Source organism: Petaurus breviceps, unplaced genomic scaffold (genome assembly GCF_028583685.1).
Source record: "Petaurus breviceps papuanus isolate PSGF00001 unplaced genomic scaffold, PetGlider_PUasm1.0 138, whole genome shotgun sequence".
Classification (NCBI taxonomy): Eukaryota; Metazoa; Chordata; class Mammalia; order Diprotodontia; family Petauridae; genus Petaurus; species Petaurus breviceps.
Genome location: NW_027185694.1, coordinates 25,779,137 through 25,785,100, shown reverse-complemented (window position 1 = coordinate 25,785,100; position 5,964 = coordinate 25,779,137). Strand labels below are relative to the sequence as shown.

At 42.9% G+C, this 5,964-nt stretch overlaps 1 protein-coding gene across 1 annotated transcript in view; it reads left to right on the top strand.

The window, feature by feature from the left end:
* The first annotated feature begins 4,591 nt into the window (after nt 1-4,591).
* C1QTNF8 (C1q and TNF related 8) overlaps nt 4,592-5,964 on the top strand; it is a 16,076-nt gene continuing 14,703 nt past the window's right edge. Inside the window, exon 1 of the mRNA XM_069065042.1 lies at nt 4,592-4,850. The gene's annotated coding sequence lies outside the window, so the exon portion shown is untranslated. The remainder of the gene's footprint in view (nt 4,851-5,964) is intronic.

The window sequence follows — 5,964 nt, the reverse complement described above, 5'->3', positions numbered from 1 at the left end:
TACCAAGGCAGGTCAACACCCTCTCTGCAACTTTGAATCTTGATTAGAATATAGAGAAGTCAAGTAGTTTATCCAGAGTGTTGTAGGTCAAGACACTGGTAGAATTAGGGAACTGGGTTGGTTTGAGTTACACGCATATACACATACACATGTGCGGACACACACACACACACTACCATCCAGGGTGGTCAATAGCAAAGAAGTTGTAGAATAGCCCAAGATGGCTCAAGCTGACTTTAGCCCTAGAAAGATTGATTTGTAACCCAGCTGTAGGTCATTTGATCAAGGATATGAAAATAGAGAATTCTTGAGACTCCATATAACTGCTTTGCTCATTGTCCTGTTTTCATCTTTCTGAAAAATGCTTTTTTATTCTCTTGGCAATATCTTTCAAATGGGGATATTTGAATTATTGCTTTTAAAAGGATTGTTTGAACTCTCAGAAACTGCGGGACCCACAACATAGAGACGGGACCTGAAGCTAACTAGGTTTTCCTGACTCCAAGGCCAGATCTCTGCCCACTATTCTATACTCCCTTTGACAAACCTACCAGATGACAGAATTAGTGTTCATAAACCTCTTATAATACTGAACTAAATGCTTGATTTAGAAAAAATCAGTTTCACCAGTACAAAATTTGACTAGTTAGTAAATGACCTAAAAAAATATTCCAAGGTTTTAGTAAACTGCAGGTTCAGTGTGAGTTGACCATGTGTAATAGTAATGGGAATTTGAAGATCTCCCCTGCTGCTTAATAGACATAGAGAGGAATTTGAAGAGCTCCCCTGTTTTGAAAGTAAACTCTGCCCCCTAATAGGCTGAATGTAGTCACATGGAGCCTTTGGTGGGAGGAGTTTGTTGAAGGGAAGCAGAGCCCACAGGAAGCTGGAAGTCAGAGCCAGAGAGATTGTAGAAGAGAGAGGGGCTCAGGCAAGGAGAGAGAGAGGTTTGTGAGTAAATATTGATCTTGTATTGATTTGTGGGAAGGCTGAAGGATGATGTGGCTCTCAGTGTTATTATGGCTTCTTAATATCTTTAGTACTATGATGGAATTGGCTTACTGGTTTGGGGATTCAGTTTTCTTCTGGTGTCTAAATAAATGTTTCAGTTCTGTCCTCTACCTGGAGAATCTGTTATATTCCACGATCAAATGCCATGCTATATTTATAGTTACAGTCTTTATTGTGATTGTGGGTGCTGTAAATATTGCATTTGTGCTATACCATGTCAATAGGCAGCCAAAAAAATGATGCCATCCTGGGGGACATTAAGAGGAATATAGAGCCCAGAGCTAAGACAGGAGGTAATAGTCCTTCATGGATTCTTCCCTGATCAGACCACATCTGGAGTATCATATTCTATTATAAGTGCCATACTTTAGGAAAGGCAATAAAACAAGCTCTAGGGCATCCTGAGAAATATGATGAAGGGACCTGAAATCATGCCATATGAGGACTGGTTGAAGGAAACAAAGATGCTTAACCTCAAGAATCATAGGATCCTAAATTTAGAGCTAGAAAGGACCTCAGAGATCATTGAGTCTAAGCCCCAGCTCCTCATTTTCTTTTTTTCTTTTTATTTATTTAATTTTTTATTTATGGAATAAAGTAAGAATTTCCATAACACAGTATAATTTTTTCAAAGATGATTGCACATGAAACTGAAAATCTTTTATGTGTGTATTATGTTTCAGAGGAGAAAATTGGAGTCCACTGATGTAGCCAAGGGCACACAGATAGTAAGAGGCAAATTCTTGAATTGAATGCATCTTCGTTGAATGCATAATGGAGGACAAGAACATTTGCCAAGTATGTGGAGGGTTCTCAAATGGAAGAAGAATTAGATGTGCTCTTTTTGGCCAGAGTGGGCAGAATCAGAAGCAATGGGCAGGAGTTATAGGGAGGTATTTTTAGTCTTGATATAAGGAAAAATCTTCCTAATCATGAGTACCTTACAAAAAGAGAATAGACTGGTCAAAGAGAGAGTGACTCCTCCATCAGTGGACATCCTACAGGAGTCTTGACAAACACTTAGCAGGGAAATCAAAGAGGAGACTCTTAGTTAGGTGTGAATTGGACTTGGTGACCTATGAACTCCTTTCCTTCTTAGAGTCTGAAATCCTGAGATTTTGCCAAGTGACTTGCCCAAAGTCCCAAATTGAATGAATGGCTAAGCTAGAATTAGGACCCAGATCATCAGTCTCCTAATTGTCTTTATAATGAACCTGGCTATAGTGATGTGCTGGTAACAGCCAGGTTTTCCTAACTCCTAAAAAATATATGCACAATACACTTTTAAGTTTAGTCTTGCATTATTACCATTTTGCCCATCACCATCTTAAGCCTAAACAATTAACAAAATAATCAATCAAGCCCCAATCAGTATAGCATCAAGCACCCTAGCATACACAGGATGGCTGCCAACAGAGGTTCTTAGATCTGCTTCTCCAAAGGAAAGCAACTCAAAATGTGTTAACAATCTTACTTTAATTAATCAAACATATATCATTTACCTAGTTCAGCAAAAAAAAGGTCAGCACCCCAAACTTGAGAGAATACAAACAAGTTACAAGCAGACAACAAATACAGAGAAACATCGGCAGATAGGCTTCCAACTGTCTGACCATTACATCCATATCTAGTCAGTTACCAGAGAGGGAAGCACCAACATCTGGGCTTTCAAAGCCGGGAGAGAGGGGGCTCAACGGCTGCCCAGAGTTTTGTCTGGTCAAAGCACACAACTCTTCTCAAAGTGAGCCCCAAGACAAAACCTCACATCAGGGTATATATGCCTTCTCCTGGTTCAGAGAACGTCACAGCCCTCTTGACCCACTGCCCAATCACAAAGTAAAAACAAGCCTCCCGCCACAGGTTCCATGTGACCACATTCAGGCTAATAGGGGGCAGAGCATATTTTCAAATCGAGGAAGGTTCTCAGAGTCACTTAAGCCTATCAAAAGGGGCAGGGAAGATCCCCATTCCCATAACAATCAGTAGTGTTTGCTGATTACTAAGGTATAAATACTCATAACGAAAATTTAAGGATGGGCTCTCAGGACCCCTTACAAGTCATCTCCAGCGCAGTCTTTTCCAGCTACCTCCTCACCCTATGTTCAGTCTGCTCATCTGGAGCCTTTAATGTTTCATCCTCAGAGTTACTGGGCCCTGAATAAAGAAAAGAATAGGACTTCTGGATTTGGCACTTAACACCAAATTATGCCTTCCTTTTCTCTTGTTTGGGTCTTCTCCAAGCTCCAGCAATTAAGTTCCTGCTATGACTCCTGTAATGTTCCATCTCCTAATTTAACTTTGTCGAGTTGCTTTGGGATCTTTTATTAAAAAAGAAAACACCATCAACCTTGGGTAAGTCAAAAACCCCAATTACCCTACCTTCCCCCCTCCAAAAAAGCAAAAAACAAAAAGAAAAACAAAAACACCATCATATGCTCCTGCCTTGTTCCTCACATTCTAATCAATCCCTAGAGCTTTAGAATGCACTTTGGCCCATCACTGACTATGCTACCTACTATAAAATTCACCCCCCTCTCCATGAAGATTTCCTGGACCTCTTGCTACATGGCACAGCACCCAAATCCCCTGACCTCATGCCTATCACCCTGCTACTGTGACCTGCTGCAGTAGTTGGTGGCACCAATCCCTACCAGTCTTTCCCAATGTTCTCTAAGTTCAGTTGCCAAACTCCCCAGTCTAGCAACATAGATTATTCCCTTCTAGCCTAAGGTTATGGGCTTTCCCACTGGCTTTCCCTGTCTCAGTAAGTCTAGCCTCTGGGCCCTGCTCTAATTTGGCCTGAAATAGCTGAACCTTAACCCTGATCCTCTTTATGTTACACTTCAACCTTCTTTCTTCTCACTCCCTATATTCTTTTCATTTTCTCCAACTTATTTCTCAAGCCTTCCAATAACTGACTTAGGCATCACTTTGTCCTGCAGGTGGGGCTGTCTAGGTCAGAGGTGTCAGACATGTAGCCCGTGGAGTCACATTCAGCCCACAGCATCCCTAAATGCAGCTGAACCAGATTAAAAGGAAATTGGAAAATATTTTATAAATTAAGTAAAAATATAGTAAAACAGATAATACATTTTAACACTAAATTAACATGTGGCCCTTGGGGTGCCTTATGTATGGGTTAGTGGCCCCCCATTTCTATTTCAGTTTGACACCACTGGTCTAGGTCTCTAACCGATGGTCAATTTGGGGCCAGTAGTTACATCCTCACAGGCTAGAGAAAAACTACAATTTTCATCAGACTGAGAGGCCTCTGGTTTTGGCAAGATATTCTAGTTTCCAAAGGGCAAGAATGGTCTGAGACCAAAGCCAGGCTCCACCCACCTGCCCCCCCCCTTCCCTTTGTAAATATCTGGGAATCCTCAGTAAGCTCCCAGCTAAGACATAGATAACCACAAAACTGCCCAAAGCCAACAAATTGTTTCCATATGTCTCTTGCATTTGATCAGGAGGTTTCAGCCTTTTAAAATCCTAAAAGGGAGGTTTTCCTTGATGGAGTGATGGTGATGGAGGAGGTGGTTTGAGGACCCCAAGGGAGAGGGGGAGGTGGAACTCTGTACATCTCTCAGGCTGAGCTGAGAGGAATGCATTTAAATTCCCACCAACACCCAAAACACACGGAGGTTTGTAATCTGCCTGCCCCGTGGATGCTGAGTTTGAGGAAAAAGTTGGACCAATTTTAAATGTTGCATTTGGACACCAACAGAGAACGCATCAGCAGCAGAAGCCACGGGGGGAAGTAGAGGGTGGAATCAACAGGCTCTTTCATACTATGAAGCCGGACGGCTAGCAGCAAGGAGCCTGAGCCCTCACTGAGAAAGGTAAAGGGATGGGAAGGGCTGACCAGGATCAGCCTGTGGGATGCAAGGTGCTCAGCAGCTGATCGAAATCTTATTCATTTGCTCATTAATGCTGGGGCCCAGGGGTTCAGGCCTTGACTAAATATTGTAGGTTGGTCCAAGGTGGGGCCAGAAAAGGATTATTCATTCTTTCTAGAACTGAGTTTGACAGTTTGGTCCCCATCCACAACCTAGTCCCATGTGCATTTGTTTTGTAATACCTGGTGCACATAGGTGAAGATGGGCCCATTATTATCCCTCGTTTGGGTACCACAGCTGAGGAACACAATTTCTAGGGTACTGTTCCCTAATCCTGAGTACCTCCATTTTTAAGGAGATTCATTTCTTCAGAATTCTGGTATCCTGACTCCCAGATCAAATGTGGTTGAGATGGCATTCCAGGAAAGGGGTAGGGGTTTTGTTTTAAACAAAAAACTGGGATGCACAGCCAGAAATGCGCATGTCTGGGAAGGTTTCTTGCCCCACTAGCAATCAGTGCAGATCAAGGGGAAGTTCCTGAAGCTATAGGTATATGCGTAACTGGGACCCAACAGGAAGAAACAAAGACAGAGACAAGATGTGCTCTCTCTTCTGGCCCCCAGAAATTTCCTTCTCATCTCTGAGAGATATCATGGCAGTGAGCATGCCATGCCAGGAGCTAAGTCAATAGTTCACTTAAATCCATGAAGCCAGATCCCAGCATAGAAGTCCAGCAATATGTATTGGGGTACTAGAGGAGCCAACCATTTTTCTCCTATTCTTTCCTTCTTTTCTGGGCTGCCTCAGACCCAAACAGAAACCAAGCAAATCCAAAGAGCATATGAATCACCCAACCCTGTTGCAAGGCAGAAAGAGGGAGCCTGGACTCTGGCCCCAGCTGCTCTGGCCTGCCTGGCAGCTCTGGAGTTCTAGCGACCTTGCGGTGTGACTGACTCATTTTTGCAAGTAGCTGGTGAAATGGTAGTCTTTGTAGAAGGGCCATCCCAGAACACATAAAGGCTCTTCCCAGCCATGACAGAGAGATTTCTGGCAAGCAGGGATTGCTTGGTCTGTCAATACATGCTAGGGGGGAGTTGTAGGAGGAGATACAGAAGCA